Raw genomic sequence first — 18,723 nt, 5'->3', positions numbered from 1 at the left:
TCCCTATTTTTTTTTTTTTTGCTCCCATATCCAGTTTATGACCAGCAAGAGAAAGCCAAATATGTATTCCTAACCAAGCACTTCTAGTTAGCCCACCTGCAGCTTCCTTGTGCCAACAGCCTCCAATCAGGGCATGCTTGAGGCCTTACCTTTTTCACCTTAGAATTTCCAACTCCTCTGCCTGTCTTTGACTCTATACCAAAACCCAAGTGATAATGGCTGACTCCCTTGCTGTAGCAAGTTCAGAATAAAATAGTCTTTGCCTTCCTCATTGGTTGGTGCTCATTTATTTCCACAGTTCTGAGACGGATGAGATGGCTGAATGTGAGTGGCTCCATACAAATCCCTCCCCACTGCGGAGAACTCAGGGACTGCCCCTGCTGGGCAATGGCATCTGTCTCTAAGTGGACAGGCCAGTGGGTTTGTGTGTGAGTGGGTGATCATAAAGACCCAAGAGTGTGTGTGGGCAACCAAACTTCACATCTTAGCAGTGCACCTGAGGGAATTGTTATAGCCATATTGCCAAAACCAAAATGGCACAGCCCCTCCAGAAGCAGTCTGAGAGGATTAGGTAGAAAGCCAATAGCTTGCAAAGAACCACACAATATAGACTGAGCTGTACTTTTAACTGTCCAATGTGCTACTGTTAAATTTAAAAAAATTATTGACTTTAGCAATTTTATGACAATATTTTTCTAACTTTTAAACTGCTTTTGACATAGCCTTGAAATTCATTTAAAAGGATGTTCCCCCTACCTTAACTACAGCAAAGCAGGGCTTCAGGCAAAGAAATAACTCAGGGAGTTTTACTCCTATCAAAGTCATTTTGGAAAAGGTAAATTCACATAGTCAAAGTGAAGTTACCAGAAGTATCAGAAGAAACAAAACCCAATTGAAGCTACTAACAACAGAGCATTTTTACTCCATTTCACTTACCAAAAATAACACATGACACAATTGTGATGAAGACTTTCTAACTGTAGAATGAATCTTCCTCACCTCACTGGTTTTCAGAGCTAATTGAGCTGTGTTTCTTCATTTACTTTCTTGTTCTTTATTTGTGTACTCTCAGTTACAAAGGTCACCACTGCAATCCTGGGAGCCCTCCTTGGGTCTTTAAGAATCTGGAAGCTTCTACTTACCCACTTAGGGTGGTGGTTTTTTACTGGGGCAGCTCATTAGAACCATCCTACCTCAGACCAATTAAATCATAACCTCTCAGTACATTTATAAAAATAGCTCCCCAGGTGATTTCTAACATGCATGGAGTGTTGAAAAAAACACTCCTAGAAGAGGCAAGATTTCCTTGACAGTGTCACCTTGAGTTGTGTTTGCTTTATTTGAGGGTTGTCAATTTTAATAAAGCAACTTTTGCCTTGTCCATTTTAAAGTGATGGTAACACTGATGTTACAAACTGGAGCCTTGCCTGGCTTCTTCGCTGCTGCTGTCCCAGGATCCAAGCTGGTGATGGTGGTGGGGGGTGCTCACCAGACTTGGGGGAATGGGACAAAGGAGGCAGATTCATCTATTCCTTCTCTATTGCTTCAGTTTTCAGTATGAAAATGATCAGCTAGCTGGTACAGGAGGCAAAGAGATGGAGCGCGAACATACGTCAGGTTGGTTGTATGAATCATCAGTAATGACACAGGGTCACGTGCTGGCTCTGTTAGGAAGGACAGTGCTCTTTCACCAGTGACAGTAACCACCCAGAGGACACAGGGCCTACAGGTAGGGTGGCACCTTTGCACTAATGATTAGAGAAAGCCTTGAGAAACAGATTTGCAGGCATGGAATCTGTGCCTTCCAGTCTCAGATTTCAATGCAGAAATAACACCAGGTGACTCTATAGGAGGGATTTTGTTTTCTAGAATTCATGAGACCACAAATGAGGTACTAGACTTAAAAACTCTCAGTACCTGGGCAATTAGAGGAGGAAAGCAGGAGTGTCAGCCCCTTTACCAATCTTCTCCTATGTCGGTGGAGGGTCCGGCCTCCCAGCTTCTGCTGACTGGACCTTTCCTTGAAAAGATACGTCTAGGGACAGCCTTTGGTGCCTCCTGACAGGTGCATAACTTAGAAAGGGCTCTGCATTCCTGATTTACTTTGAACATGTGTTTGTAGAAATGACTGCTTTAGATTGTTTCTTAATTTCTCCTACCCCTCTTATTTGTTAGAGATAGAAATATTCTCAATTGTTTTTGAACTTCTCATGGATCTAGGAGAAAAGAGGTTCAGAATAACATGCACTCTCACTCAAGTGGGGAGACTAGTGGAACGTTGTGGACAGAGCAGTGAACCTGAATTGGCAGCTGTAAGGTGGGTTAGGAGGCTACGCAGGGTCTAGGTGAGAGGGATGGTGGGGGTGGTTGCAGTAAAGATAGAGGGAAAGGAACAAGGAGGTAGAGTCCAGGGATTTGATGGATTAGAAATGGGGTGAAGGAACAAGGGCAATCAAAGATGACTGTGGTATCAACATTTACAAGACAGGTAACAATAAATAAGGAGCAAGTATTTTTGTTTTGTTTTGTTTGTTTTGTTTTGTTTTGTGGGGAGGCTTGGCAGAATTAGTAATTGTGTTAGACCCATTAAGTTTGGGAAGGCTACCGATGTGTTCATGTTGAATCAGCAGTTGAACGTCCAAGTTTGATGCTCAAGAGGGAGAATGGAGCTGAAGATATAAATTTGGGAGTCATCAGGGAATAAATTGTATTTAAAGTCAAGGGACTAGATGAGATCATCTAAGAGAAATGAGCAAGAAGCTGGAGGGAGTGGTGTGAGGTGAAGAGAAGATTGATTTATTTCCTTTTACAGCAGGGCTACCAGAGCACGTTCGATGGTTATGGAGGTGAATTGGTCAATGTTAGTGTCAAACAGCAAAATCTGGAGGCCTGGTTATAAGGTCTTCCCTACTACCTCATCCAGCAGGATTAATTATTCCCTTGTCTCTACTCTCATAGGGTTTGCCTAATAGTATTTAATAACATTTTATTATGGTAAGTTATGTAAATTTCTGTCTCTCGGGTGGATAGTAAACTCTTTGGGAGAACAGGTATCATTTATTAATTGCCAACTATGTCAAGCCTTTATTAGGCACATGATGTGTGTGATCTTAGTTACTCTTCTCCAGTCTACAGGTGAAAAATTCAGGCTCAAGGAGGCTGAGTAACTGACCCACAATAATTGGGGCTGGAAGCAGAATTGAGATTCAAGTGCAGATCTGTCTGCCTCTCAGCCATACACTTTTCCTTGCCACACTTCTTTTTCAATGTGTTCTGCTACGTATCCTGGTGCCCGCTTAGCACAGTAACCCATCAGGCACGTGCTAACCTGAAATTCAGTGATGGTGAGTGAAGTAAAACAAAACTACAGTAATAAGCCTTAAAAACCTGCAATTTGATTACTCAGTCATTCTCTTGTTTCTGATGATATATCCCATTTGTTAATCTAGGGGGAATATCCCAGATTTTTAAAACCTACACTGGTCCTTCCACTGGAATCCTGCTGTACTTCTTGATCAGAAGAAAGACAGAAACAGGGGAGCTGGTGCTAGAGGTCAGCTGAGCTGATGTTGGCAGCTGCTGAAGCTCCACTTGAGAACTGGCTTGGAAGAAGGAGCAATGGAAAGAGGAGAACCTTTGGCTAAGTAAGTAAACATGCCTTACTGCAATTCAGCAACTACAAAAAGTCAGAGGATGTGATTCTTTGTTTAACATCAAAATGATTATTTCCTTTTGTTTGGCAGTTTTCCTTCTTAGGAGTCTTTTGCCAAATTTGTCACATTATGATGATAACCTCATGCAATTTATTTGGAAAAAAGATAGAAGATTTCTTTTTGGGGATCTTTGTTATTGATCACAGTCATCAAATACCCTCATTTATTAGTTTCACCTAAATTTGATGTAGTAAAGCAATTTTGTCCAGTTGCCAGACTGGTAGCTACTGAGTCTAGAGGCAAATATTTGCTGTAACTGAATGGAACCAATGTACTGTACCTTATCTGTGCTATATTAGCCCACTGCACTCACTTGTTTTCTGTTCTAATACACCTGAGGTCAGCTGGCCTGAGTGGGGATTTTGCAAGTCCTGACCCTGCTATATCACCAAGGGTAAAACTGCAGGACTCACACAGTTCAGTGTTCACCAAGTGCTTGTTTTGTGTTGCCAATGTTTTTCTATATACTTTGGGAGAAGAAAAGTACTGTCCTTGAGAATTTTCATGCAACTGGGATCTCAGGATTTGAACAGATATTTAAACCACCATAATGGTTGGATTCAATTAGGAGCCAATCATTCATTCAGAAAGCCCATATTGTTTACCTATGATGTACGCAGACATTGTGTTAAGAACTACAGGAAGTTTAACTAAAAAAAAAAACAACCCCCCAAAACCCCAAAAAACCCCCAATGTTCTGCCCTCAGTGAGCTCAGATTCAGAAGAGAAGCAGACAAATTAAAAATGACTAATTTACAATATGGAAAATATCTTGATGTAGATAGCAACAAGATGCTTTGGGAACACATAGGTAGAAATCCTAAACCTGGCTAAGAAACCCTGAGAAAGCTTTTTGGAAGGGGGCAAGATTGAGTAAACTGCAAAGAAAGAGTAATAATTAGCTAGTTGAAGAAGGTGGTGGAATGGGGAAGAGCATTCCTGGAAACAGAAACACATTTGCAAAGGTAAAGAGTTGAGGAGTTGGCTGTAATTCTGTGTGGCTGGAGCACTAGGTGAACGTGGTGTGCTGGGAAGCAGTGAAATGTGAGGTTGGAGGCAGGCAGGCATGAGATAAGCAGCTGCCTAGTTTTGCTAAGGAGTATGGATTTCATCCTGAAGGCAATATAAAGTCTCCACTGAGACACTTCAAGCAGGTTTGCATTTAGGAAATAGTACTCCAGAAGGAATGTGGCTAATGGCTTTGAAAATGGACAAAACCATAGCAAAGAGGCTGGGAAGCTGCTTCAGTAATCCAGTTTTGAAATTTTGACAGTATAAATTTCAACCTGTGATAGTGGGACTGGAGAAAGAAGACAGTTTAAATGTAGATTGTGAATTATTTTAATGTTGCTGGTTAGGGAAGGAGGTCCAGTTAAGTCTTGATTTCTGCCTTAGCTGGAATGGATGAACGACACATTCTCTGGAGGGGACAGGGAAAGGGTAAAACAATGAGTTAACCCCAGAGCATATGTTTGAAGTACTTGTTCTGCATCCCAATGGAGATAGCCAACAGGTAGAGAGTATCTCAGCTGGATGCATAGACAGGACATCATCTCAAAACATGAACTATTTAGAGCCAGGGTAGTAAATGCAGAAAAGATGTAGAGACCTGGATCGTCACCATTTTGCAGGTTTTAAATTCTTTGACAACCTGATCACTCTCATGATCATACCCTAGATATTGTCCTTATCAATACATCTTACTCCTCCAAAACCCTAATTTCATCCATCCTACTCTCTGACCACTACTTTTATAACTCATTCCCTCTAGTGTACTAACTCCAAAGATGTGTCTGTGCCTCCCAGGACCTACAATCCTGTGTTTACATCTTTTTCATTAAATAGTATTTCACCATTTTTTCACTATCCCTTACTCCTTCAATACTCAGGATCCCTGCTTATGCACCTTAAATTTATGGTCAATCATTCTAATCACTTTCTTGCTCCCTCTTGCTTCATTGTACTTACTTGACAAACAGTAATCCTGATTAAGGCCAATCCTTTGCCTACTTTTAGTGCCTGTGCAACAGATTGTGATTATAAACAACAACAACACACAACCACACTGCCTGGCCTCATTTTTATTTTCTTGACCTTGGATTTCAGGTGGGTCTTTCAAGTGCTACCTGGCAATCAGATAAGATATCCTTATCTCTTATTGTACTAGATGGCTATTTTCTATCTTTTTTCATTTCCTCAACCCCCCCTTCCCCAAATAACCCCTAATCCCTTCTTTATTCTCAGGAGATGAATTTGCTATCTATTTCACTGAGAAAATTAGATAATTGGATAATTTATCTGAAAACATCGACAGAACCCCTCCATCACCTCTATCCCCCCATCAGAATCTATACACATACTCTGCTTTCTTGTCCATTGCCATAAAGTCTCCACATTCATATTGAAAGCCAGACATTCCAAATATGTATGCACTAGATCCTCTGTCCTCTTGCTACTCAAGGACATCACTTCAGCAATCTCCTCTCTCTTTCTCATCAATTTTCCACTCTCTGTTCAACCATTCTCATCAACACACAAACTAAAATAGTTCTCCATTAAAAAAATAACCTTCTCTCTCACCGTCATTTTGCTCCTCTTTGCTGCAAAATTCCAATTTCACTTCTTCTGTTCATTCTTAATCCTCCTCCAGTCAGGTCTTCATCTCCACCAAAATTGCCCTTGTCAAAGTGACCAGGAACCTCCATGAAACCCACTTCAGCTCTCACTGTCCCTTTCTGTAGCACTTGACATAGCTGATGACTCCCTCCTCTTTGTTACTTCCTTTGGCTTCCGGCATCCTTCTTTGTTTTTCTCCTCCATTGCTGGTTCCTCCTTCTAAATTGTCTTTGCTGGTATCTTACCTCTTAATATTTGATTGCCCTAGGTCTCAGTTTTTGGTCCTTTTCTATTTCCCATCAAAACTCATTTTCTTAGTCATATCATCCTGTTACATAACTTTAAATACTGGGTGTATGCTAATGACTCCTAAATTTATAACTTCTGTCTAGACTGTTCTTCTGAATTCCAGACTTGTATATTCAACTGCTTGCTTAATATTTCCACCTAGTTGTGTAGTAGACACCTCAAGCTCTCCAGGTCCCAAATGGATCTTCCAACCATCTGTCTCCCCTCAACATTGTCTACCCACAGTTCCTCATCTCGGGTGATGGCAGCTCCATTTTTCAAGATGCTAAGGTCAACAATCTTGAGTTGTACTTAACTCTTTTTTGTCTCTCATATCCTATATCCAGTCTGTTTGGAAATACTGTTGGGTATAACTTCCAAACATAAATAGGAACTGACCACTTCTTGCACATCAGCATTTGCATCCTGTGTAAACCACTACCGCCTCTTGTGCAGATAACTGCCATAGCCTCCTGATTGGTCTCCTACTTCTACTCCTGCAACTTTACATCCATACTGAATATACCAGCCAGAGGGCTTCTTCTACACAAGCCACATAGCATAACTTCTAAGCTCAAAATGCTACGATGGCTGTTTATTTCACTCAGAGTAAAAGTACTTACAATAATCTAAAAATCCCTGCATTACCTGGGTCACCATCATCTTTTTGAGCTCATCTCCTTACTATGCTCCCCTTGTTCCCCTGTTGTTCCTTGAGCACTTCAAGCATGTTCGTGCCTTAGGACCTTTGCACTTGCTGTTCCTTCTGCTTTACTTATTATATACATGACTAAATCCTCATGTCTTTCAAGTCTTTGAATAACCATTACCTTCTCAATGAAATCTACTCTAACTACCATTTTAGGCTTACCAGCTGCCTTCCCACTCCCCTGGGTCTTTGTGATCCCCTTTACCTTGTCCTACTTTTTATGTAGCCCTTATCATTTTTCATATATTGTATAATTTACTTATTTATTGTGTTCATAGCTTTTTGCCTAATATAAGTTCACAAGGATCTTTGTAGGTTTTTTAAATTTTCTTTTTCCAAGTTTTTATTTAAATTTCAGTGTAATATTAGTTTCAGGTATAGAATTTAGTGATTCATCACTTACATACAACACCCAGTGCTCATCACAAGTGCCCTCCTTAATATCCATCACCCATTTAACCCACCTCAACTCACTCCCCTCCAGTAATCCTCAGTTTCTTCTTTATGGTTCACAGTCTGTTTTCTGGTTTGTCCCTATCTCTTTGCCCCTGCCATGTTCACCTGTTTTGTTTCTTAAATTCCACATATGAGTGAAATCACATGATATTTGTCTTTTCCTGGTTGACTTATATCACTTAACATAGTACTCTTTAGCTCCATCCACATTGTTGCAAATAGCAAGATTTCATTCTTTTTTATGGTTAAGTAATATTCCATTGCATATATATACATATATTTATATATATATATACACCAAAACATCTTTATCCTTTCATCAGTCAATGGACATTTGGACTCTTTCCATACTTCGGCTATTATTGATAATGCTGCTATAAACTTCAGCGTGCATGTATCCCTTCGAATCAGTATTATTGCAGCTTTCAGGTAAATACCTAGTAGTGCAAATGTTTCCTGTCTTGTTAATTTTTGCCATTCTAACTGGTGTAAGGTGGTATCTCATTGTGGTTTAGATTTGTATTTCCCTGATGAGTGATGTTGAGCATCTTTTCCTGTGTCTGTTAGCCATCTCTGTATCTCTTTTGGAAAAATGTGTATTCCTGTCTTCTGCCAGTTTTTTTTTTTAACTGATTATTTCTTTTTTGGACGCTGAGTTTTATAAGTTCTTTATATATTTCAAATACTAACCCTTTATCAGATATATCATTTGCAAATATCTTCTCCCATTCTGAAGGTTGCCTTTTAGTTATGTTTATTGTTTCCTTTGCTGTGCAGAAGCTTTTTATTTTGATGAAGTCCCAAAAGTTCATTTTTGCTTTTGTTTCCCTTGCCTTTAGAGACGTGTCTTAAAAGAAGTTGCTGTGGCCGATGTCGAAGAGGTTACTGCCTATGTTCTCCTCTAGGATTTTGATGGATTCCTGTCTTACACTGAGGTCTTTCATCCATTTTGAGTTTATCTTTGTGTAGGGTGTAAGAGAGTGGTCTAGTTTCATTCTTCTGTATGTGGCTGTCCAATTTTCCCAGCACCATTTGTTGAAGAGATTGCCTTTTTTCTATTGGATATTCTTTCCTGCTTTTTAAAATTCCCTTATTTTGAGAACCTAGAAGAGTGCCTAACACAATACAGATCCTCTGCAAATATTTATGGAAATAAATAATATTGAATGAGAGAATCCTTTGCCTATAAAAAAATGTACATATGCAAAATAATTTGTATTCATTCCAGGAGGCTCCCTTAGGACCATATGAAGCTTAGCTACTGACTCTGGGGTAAATACCCAGGTAGAAATTAAGAACAGCAGAAACCTCTGGGCACATAAGCATTTTAGGAATGGCTGAAAAAAGAGGAATATAGGAAGGAAATAGATGGAGGGGCAAGATGCAAGTATGAAGCCAAGTCTAAGATGCCACAGAGGTGGAGATGGGGCTTTGTGAACAGTGTCAGATGCTACAGAGGAAACAGTTTATGAGGTGAAGTCTGATGGTGACTGTTGAGTGTTGGGATTAGGAGGCTATCACTTAGCAAGGTGGAGACAATAGGCAGAAAAGTGAATAGAAAAGAGGATGGAAAGTACAGGCAGCATCTCAAGACAATTGATAGAAAGCAGAAGGAATTCGAAAACAGTTGAAGAAGTTGCCTTGTTATAAAAATGGGCAAGATCTGATTATGTTTATATGCTGAAGGGAAAGAACTTTAAACAGTCAATGAGGGATGTGGAATTCAGAGTGGGAGGCATCAGTGTAGTTTGGGGGAGGAAAATGAATCTAAAGAGATGGGCAGGATTTGGCTGTGTGAAGATTCAGTCTCAAAATATGAAACAAAAAGTTTGTAATATACTGGTTGATTATGGCCACAGTAGTTAGAGTTAGTATTGTAATCCTGCTCTGCAGTTTACTAGATATGTGACATTGGGGATGATTCTGGGTCTGAATTTCCTCATCTAGAGAATGCAGCTAACAACAGAATCTTTCTCATACAGATATTATGAGGACTGAATGAAATGGTTTCATTACCAAGATGTCAACCTGAGGCCTATCTACCCCTCCAGTTCTAGGGCAAATTGGTTTAAACCTTTGCTGGCTTTACGATATTCAAAAGTCTGAAGGCTTTCTCTGAATCTCTTTACCCCCTCAGATTTTACATTCTTAGGTCACTTGGTTCCCCTCTTCTGTGTGCTCCTTAGCAGCTTTTATGTATGCTATACTCACTCTAAAGGACCTCTCTTCTTTCTGTGGCTTCCTCAGAAAAACTTAAAAAAAAATTAAAATACAATTAAAAAGCCACCATCAAAAAATCATTCAATGATTTTTGTGGAAAATTGGTAGGGAGAAGAGTGCAGTGGAGGGGAGATTATATCAGCAATTTCAGCAACCTGGAGGGAATAGTCAGCAACACCCTCTCCACACTGTTTCTCTGCTGAATTTCACATTCTCCAAGTTTTGAGTCTCTCTCCACGCTGCTACTCCTCCCTCTCTCTCATCTCTTCTGTCTGCTGTTCACTTGCAGGAGTCAAATTTCCAGGTGGATTATATAGGGAAGCTTTCTCTCTCCTCTGAAGTCTAGAAGACACTCAAAAACAGAGCCTTAATAGGAGCTTTCCCCCCTAATTTCTTAGTAAGATTCTTCCAGAGAAAATTCTTTTAGGAGCAATTCAGGAGCTATTTAAATAGTAAAATTTTCTTTATCCTGCAACATTTGTAAAGTACTCGAGTAAGCAAATCTAGCTATTATTGTTAGAAAGAAAATGAGCATTTAGTTCTCATCTAAGGCTGGGGTCTGGCAGCAGAGTATGGAAGATCTGGAACACTTCTTGATTCCATGTTTGCTGTGTTTGGACACTCCATCCTTAATGTTCTCCCATGCTCCAGCCCTGCCTTTCCAGATGCCAACTTGGTCTCTACCTCTGACTATCTGGCTAGCGTCTCACAGTTACACCATTTATGTTTCAATAGAATGGGCCATTCTCTATGCTCTCTGTGTCAGAACTCTGGATTGTTACCCTGAGGGCATAGTATAGGCTAACGTGGTGGTTGGTGGCAAGGGGCAAAATGAGAAGAGGAATGATTAATTTCTCCTACCTCAAGAAAAATATGTGGTATTCTTAACTTCTTCTACTCAAAGATAACCGTTAGTCAATTCTAGTCACAGAAAGCAATTAGTAGACTTACTTTGTCATAACCTTTATTTTTGTGAGTTTCACACAATCTGGAGCTGATCCCTGGGTAAATGCCATTCTGATTACATTAAGGTTAAATTTCAAACAGACAGTAAAGGGCAAAGCAAGAGCTGAAAGTAATTACAGAGAAGAGAGCACACCTGCTCTACCAGAGTGTCCATCTTGCTGCTGATGCTGAAATGGATTAGTTCTTTCTCAGAATTGGCTGAGCAGCTTGAACATTAGGATGTTATTAAATGACAAGATGAGTCCATTTTGGAATGAAGTCTAAAAATCAAGGTGCCCAAAATAAATCACACCAATAACAAAGTACATTTCTCCACTTCTCTGGAATCAGCTACAGTCCTCTTGCTGAGAACACAAAACACTGACCTTTATCCTAACCAAAAACTCCTAATGTAAGTAACTGGGATATTGGAAAAATGATATATGGTTCGTTATACTTAGAACAGTAACCACATTCACCTTCAGTAGTAAGTTGTGATTTTAGGACAATTTACGAAGTCCTTCAAGCCTTTGGAGAAACATTGAGTTAGTGTTATAGTTTATGGGCTTTGTGTCTACATGATAATAGTAGGCAAATCTTTTAAGTGGCTTATCATTTGGAGTGGCCTCAGGGACTTCCCCATAGGATGCTAAAACGACTTTTCCTATAAATCGAGTGTTCCAAGTTTTATTTTTGTGTTTCGTAGATGATGTAGAAATCTAATTATGGTAGTGTAGCACATGATTCTGTTGGAGACACCACCTAATGAGTTTATGATAATCCACTATAATCCTAGAAGACCCATATTTCTGTCCAAATAGGACATGAAATTTTTTAATGTGCATCTTTAAGTGCCTGCCTGACTCCCGGGAATAATACACTATCCACTTAGTGCTTCATTGTCTCCCTTCCACAGATGCCGCTGAAATGAGCATATTAAAGATATTGCCTACCAATCATATAGATTGGGTAGTTTTTTTGCAATGAAAGAAATAATTTATATCTATTGCCATTTAAATAGTTCCTACATTATGCCTTTTGAAGCTCTTCTGCTTGTGATAATGGCTTATATGAAAATAATAAAGTCTTTGGGAATGTCACTTCTGGGCAACTCTGTTTGTAATAACATGAGATATTCCTTTGCGGAACCCCCAAGTGTAGGGTTCCCTTAGATAGGTATACATTGCTACTTGCCTAAGGCAACCCTTTTATGACCTTACCTGAGACAAGGCTATCTGAAACTCAGACCCTTGGAACCAAAGTCCATTGCTATCTTTTTTTTCTTTCTTTCTTTCTTTCTTTCTTTCTTTCTTTCTTTCTTTCTTTCTTTCTTTCTTTCTTTCTTTCTTTCTTTCTTTCTTTCTTTCTTTCTCTTTCTTCTTTCTTTCTTTCTTTCTTTCTTTCTTTCTTTCTTTCTTTCTTTCTCTTTTTCTTCCTTCCTTCCTTTCTTTTTTTTTTAAGATTTATGTTTTTATTTGAGAGAGTGCATGCATGAGCAGGTGGGGAGAGGGGAAGAGGGAGATGGAGAAAGAAACTTAATCAGACTCCCCGCTGAGCATGGAGCCTGGCACAGGGCTCAATTTCATGACCCTGAGATCATGACCTGAGCCGAACCAAGAATTGGCCACTTAACCAACTGCTCCACCCAGGTGCGCCCATTGCCTAGTTTTTCTTATCTGGCCACATCCTTCCCTATTACAGCCCCACAGATGCTCTATACATATATATTTATTTTTTTGCAGGTGAGAGAATCTCTGGGTACACATGAGATATACTTAAGCTAGCCCTGTAGTCTCATTCACAGTCCTACAATGGTGGCACAAATTTAAAGTGGCATTAATCTCATTAATTAGTGGCATTAATTGACACTTTCTGTTATCCTGTCCTCACTATGGTTTTAGGGATCACTATTGTTTTTTTTTTTTTTTTAAGATTTTATTTATTTATTTGAGAGAGAATGAGAGAGAGCACATGAGAGGGGGGAGGGTCAGAGGGAGAAGCAGACTCCCTGCTGAGCAGGGAGCCCGATGCAGGACTCGATCCAGGGACTCCAGGATCATGACCTGAGCCGAAGGCAGTCGCTTAACCAACAGCCACCCAGGCGCCCCACTATTGGTTTTTGACCATCCCTACCCCTCCTTAATTTTGTCACTAGGCATGGACTGGGCTCTTAGCTGCTCTAGACTTCCTCAGAAAGGCAAAGACAGTTTCTAGTCAGGTCTCTGAAATATTCTGCTTGGTTACAGGTTCAATTCCTCTCCTGGGAATTCTTTCACCTTCTCCAGGACTTTGCCTAGAGAATAGTAGCTACAATTGCAGTCACCACCTGATTGGATTTTTGATATTTCACCATCAATGTGAAAAACTCATTCATACATTCAGTTAGGTGAGTTAATGGCACTGTGTTAGGAATCACCATCCGTGCACCTTGCAAGTGAATAGTCACTGAAGTTGTCCTGGGAATAGGGTAACATTTAGTTGGCTCTCCTGTTAGGGAAGGGAGTTACAACTGGGCTCGGTGAACCTCCACTCTGATGAGCGACTAGTAACATTGGACCATTAGGTGTTTGAGTGTCAGTTCAGGGCCAATGCTCAAGAATCCTCAAAAATATTAGTATGTCCCCTTTCCCCTATACATAGTCCCTTGGTAAATGGATGCAAGTTCTTTTGGGAAGCCTAGAAAGAGGATCTACTGTATAAACATGTGGCAGTGTCTTTGGTTCCTTCCTCAAGGGAACCTGGCTCCAGTGTGAGAATTCAGTGAAAGGCTGGAAAAACTGGGGCCTTAATCTCAGCTCTGTTTACAGTACCTCGAATTTTTGGTGTCTACAAAATGAGTAATATTTTAGTAGGCTGCCCATCAATTTCAGTCCTAGACACGATGATCAGTTGTAGTCACTAGTCACTAGTCACAGATCCCCGATTATTGCCCCAGTCCTGCTGCCCCTCTCTGGCTGTCAAGTAGCATCTGCACTATAAGATCCCATCATCCACACTGATATTAGAGAACCCCTCTCAGTGACAATCTCTCCCTTTGTCATTGCCAGTTGTCAGAAGACAGCCAGTGCAGAGCTTTACCAAATATCCTGTGCTCCCAGCAATGTATTCCTTAATGCCTTGGAGAAGGAAGTATCCTTTGGGCTGTCCTAGGTGACATAGTTAGAAATAGATAAGTGTTTCCTGAGATTAAGAATTCCTCATATCAGTGAGATCATATGATACTTGTCTTTCTCTGATTGACTTATTTCGCTCAGCATAATACCCTCTAGTTCCATCCATGTCGTTGCAAATGGCAAGATTTCGTTTTTTTGATGGCTGCATAATATTCCACTGTTAATCTCAGGAAACAAACTGAGGGTTGCTGGAGTTGTAGGGGTGAGAGGGATGGGGTGGCTGAGTGATAGACATTGGGTGAGCTATGGTGAGTGCTGTGAATTGTGTAAGACTGATGAATCACAGACCTCTACCTCTGAAACAAATAATACATTATATGTTAAAAAAAAAAAGAAGATAGTAGGAAGGGAAAAATGAAGGGGGCAAAATCGGAGGGGGAGACAAACCATGAGAGACTATGGACTCTGAGAAACAAACTGAGGGTTCTAGAGGGGAGGAGGGTTGGGGGGATGGGTTAGCCTGGTGATGGATATTAAAGAGGGCACGTATTGAATGGAGCACTGGGTGTTATACGCAAACAATGAATCATGGAACACTACATCAAAAACTAATGATGTAATGTATGGTGACTAACAAAACATAATAAAATAAAGTTTAAAAATAAATGAATAAATAAAATCTTAAAAAAAAAAGAAAAGAAATAGATAAGTGTTTTCCATGATAAATCTACTCTAACCTGTTCATTGCTTCTCAATTTCATCAAGCTTCCAAATTTCTCTATAATTAGGATTTCTCAACCTTGGCATGACTGATATTTTGGATCAAATAATTCTTTGTTGTGAGGACTGCCATGTGCATTGTAGGATGTTTATCAACATCCCTGGCCTCTACCCATTAGATGCCAGTAGCTCCTCCCTTCCATTTATGACAGTCAGAATTGTCTCCAGACATTGACAAATGTCCCATGGGAAGGAGCCAGGGGAGCAAAATTCTCCCTGGTTGAGAAATACTGCTCTATATTATTGAAGAAAATTATGGTTGAATCCAGGTATCAGACAAAGAAAAAACCATTACAGCAAATTGTTAAAAATATCTGGCTGTTTCAGTTAACATACTGAATCCACATTTTTTAGTAAATGTATGTATATCAATAAATTTGACTTAGTACAATACTATATTTGTTCTTGCCTGGTCTACTACCTTTAGAGTTCATTCCTATCATGCTCCCTATATTTTTCCTGATATAGTTTGGTAGAATCTTTCAATTATTTCCACGTATAACCTGTTTCTCCTTGATTGAGACTTGTGATGAAGGCTTTGGAGTTTGTTGGTATCTGACTCTAGTTATGGAATCCAGAGTCAATCTGGAAAGCTGTAGGTAGGTCCTGAGAAACACCATAGGTGTTGCAAGGAAACTGCTTCTGGTGTTGTGGAAGAGATATTTTCTTCTCACCGAATAACTCCATGCTCCACCATACTTTTTAGTCTCCTTGCAATGATGGTGTTCCTAGTTCTGGTAAATGTGCTATGAACAGAAGTGTTAGAGGAAGTTACTTGAGAGGACGTGACCTCTGGTTGGCCCATGAGCTGAACCTGGGCAATCAGATGCTCCTCATCCCCTCCCCTGTCCTTGGAACCCTCCCCTGTCCTAGGCACCCTCTGCCTACTGTTCCACAGTGGGAGCTGCCCAATGACACAGCCTTGAGATAGCAAGGTGTTGTTCGGACCATCTGGACAGTATATGGACAGTTAAAGCCTCTATATAAACTCCGCTCCCATTTATTTATTTATTTATTTATTTATTTATTTATTTATTTATTTATTTATTTATTTATTTGATGTAGTGTTCCATGATTCATTGTTTGCATATAACACCCAGTGTTCCATTCAATTTGTGCCCTCCTTAATACCCATCACCAGGCTAAACCCTCCCCCCACCCCCCTCCCCTCTAGAACCCTCAGTTTGTTTCTCAGAGTCCATAGTCTCTCATGGTAAACTTTTAAAATTCTGGCAGGTGAGTGGGGAGATCTACTCATCTTGTGGCCACCCAGGACAAGCCTCATGAGTAAGTTCCCTTGCTTATTAAACCTGCCACCTACCAATCTGGAGTGGTCTCCTCTTCCTTTGGCCTCTCCCTGCCCTCCTTGTAAGGAGCTGGTTTTAGATTTTTGATTTCCTGAGGTTGTGAACTAACAAAGAGGAATCTGTGATACTTTTAGGCTGAGGTGTTTGAGAGCTGGTTTGGGATTCTCCCTTTACCTCTTCCCCACCAATGGCTACCATGTGCTCCACCAGTCCAGCTGCTAGTTGATTGAACTTCAGCCAATCTGGGGCCATAAGCATCTATGTGGAACAAAGTCCCTGCTTATCTTCACCAGACAAGTAACATGAAAGAGAAACATACTCTTGTTACGTTAAGTCACTGAGGTCTTATGGTTACTGTTACTTTGTCATAGCCCATCCTATCCTTATTAATCAAGTGAGGCCTTTAGAGAGTTTTCAGTTATGGGGATGGCAAACCCATAAGATAGGGGAGAGAGCCAGGTTCTGCTGACAAACGAGATTTAGTAGGCATTTTTTCCTGGAAACTACAGCTGATAATTTAACTAAGTACTTTGCCACTTGCATGCCATGAACGATCAATATTCATATTTCTGCTGGCACTGAAGTCATCATTGCCTTCAAATCTAACTAGGTTAGATAAACAGTCCTAGGTGCCTAAATTTGATGGTCTACTTCCTGGAATCCCTTCTAATACCAAATACTTTTGGTCAGGAGAAGCAACCTTCATTTGAGGAATCTTGTTGGCAAAGAATTCTGGGAGAAGAAATGGTTTCCAGACTTCTGAAATTTTCTAGATCAGAGATGGAATTGATTTGCCAGAAGAAATCCAGCCTTTGCCAAGTATTTCCCTGTGAATTCTGTTCTAAGCTTATTGTGAATACCTATTGTTTACTTTTCTGCACCTATTGATGTGTGAATCACTGTTAAAATCTTATTGACTAGGAGAAAGTTTTAGATATTAAATGCTTGCTGTACATGATAAAAATGATTGACATGGAGGATGTCTTATGCTTAGGATTGTTGCCATCTTATGGTAGGTCCTTCTCAAGGATAATGGACTTGCCTATTTGACTCCAAGTTTACAGTGTATTGAACAGTGCCTGGAATATAATGTGTTCACTAAAATTTATTGAATGACTGACTAAATAAATGTGCACTTCAGCATCTTATAAACATGTATTGAGAGACCACTATAGGCCAGCTCTGGGCTACAGTTCAAGGAATAAAGATGACCCTAAGGAATTACAGAAAGAAAGTAGGGGGATAAGTTATAAACACAAATTTTGAATGCATTGTAAACAGGGAGCTATCAGAACACAGAAGCAGCCCAAACAATATCCTATCAGAGTCTTGAAATACTGGCAGGAAGTTTTTGGGTAAGGTGGGGTGGGAAAAGAGGATATTGCTCTAGGAAGAGGAAGTAACATAATGTCCTAGAGAAACTACATGCAGTTCAGAATTTTTGGAGAATAATGTTGGAAGGTGAAAAGAGCAAAGAGCCAGGCTGAAGATACAAGCAGAAGCTATTCTCACGATTGGAGCTCAATGCACTGGTCCGTGTTTCCCACCTGTATTTAACTCTCTGACCCTCTTCCCTACCACCATAATAAAATCCAACCTAAATGCCAATTATATAAACCCAATAAAAATAAAATGTTACTAGTGTACTTTAAATGTTTGACATTTATATAAATACAAAGGACAGTGAGAATAATGTGTATTTTTATGAAACAGAAACTTTGATACAAGAAACTGTATATAAGATATTTGCTTGTGCATTTTTAGTAGTTTAAAATATTTTAAATTTATGTACGTATTCATGTGTGTACTCAGATCAAGTGGTGGAAAAATTTACTTCTACCAAATAATAGGGGTTTGAAAAATTCTACTCTACATGACTATTTTTTTCTTCTTTTTTTTCAAAAATTTTATTATGTTATGTTAATCACCATACATTATATCATTAGTTTTTGATAGAGTGTTCCATGATTCATTGTTTGCGTATAACACCCAGTGCTCCATTCAGTACGTGCCCTCTTTAATACCCATCACCAGGCTAACCCATCCTCCTACCCCCTCCCCTCTAAAACCCCCAGTTTGTTTCTCAGAGTCATAGTCTCTCATGGTTCGTCTCCCCCTGTTCTGCCTTAAATCTCCTCCTCCACACTGCCACTAGACTTCTCTCCCAGTCAGCTTACACTTAGAAGTCTAGTGGCAGCGTGGAGGGGAGATTTAAGGCAGAACACAGAGGAGACTGTGGTGGGGGGACCTGACACTCACTGGATGCTCATGAGTGCCCCTCGCTTCCTGTCCTCCTTTTCATTTAGGTTAGGACCATGTAACCATGACCAGTTTGGTCACCTTTGTCACTTCCAGGCTGAATCAGAGAAAAATGAGTGTGGCTTCTCTATCCTGTCTCTTCCTTTTCTGCAAGGTAGTCGTGGGTACCACTGTTGAGAGGATGTTCTCCCTCAAGTTAGAAACAGCCTGAATTGTTGTCATGACACAGAGGACAGCAACAATAGAGAATTAACTCTCCCACTGGCCCTTGTGTGTGAGAGAAATAAACCTGTACTCTGTTATGCCAAGGAGATTTC

General features: G+C 40.1%; 1 long non-coding RNA gene across 1 annotated transcript; it reads left to right on the top strand.

Annotated features, from left to right (window-relative positions):
• The first annotated feature begins 611 nt into the window (after positions 1-611).
• LOC123836704 (uncharacterized) lies at positions 612-10,064 on the top strand. Its single transcript, XR_008505419.2, has 3 exons — positions 612-3,344; positions 3,450-3,644; positions 8,622-10,064. It is a non-coding gene; the product is annotated as an uncharacterized LOC123836704 (long non-coding RNA).
• Positions 10,065-18,723: the final 8,659 nt, after the last annotated feature.

This window comes from Mirounga angustirostris, unplaced genomic scaffold (assembly GCF_029215605.1).
Source record: "Mirounga angustirostris isolate CCGP_5_RB_7025 unplaced genomic scaffold, mMirAng1.0.hap1 SCAF_8, whole genome shotgun sequence".
Classification (NCBI taxonomy): Eukaryota; Metazoa; Chordata; class Mammalia; order Carnivora; family Phocidae; genus Mirounga; species Mirounga angustirostris.
The sequence above is the reverse complement of the archived record's forward strand: the minus strand, read 5'-3'. Positions and strand labels throughout refer to the sequence as shown.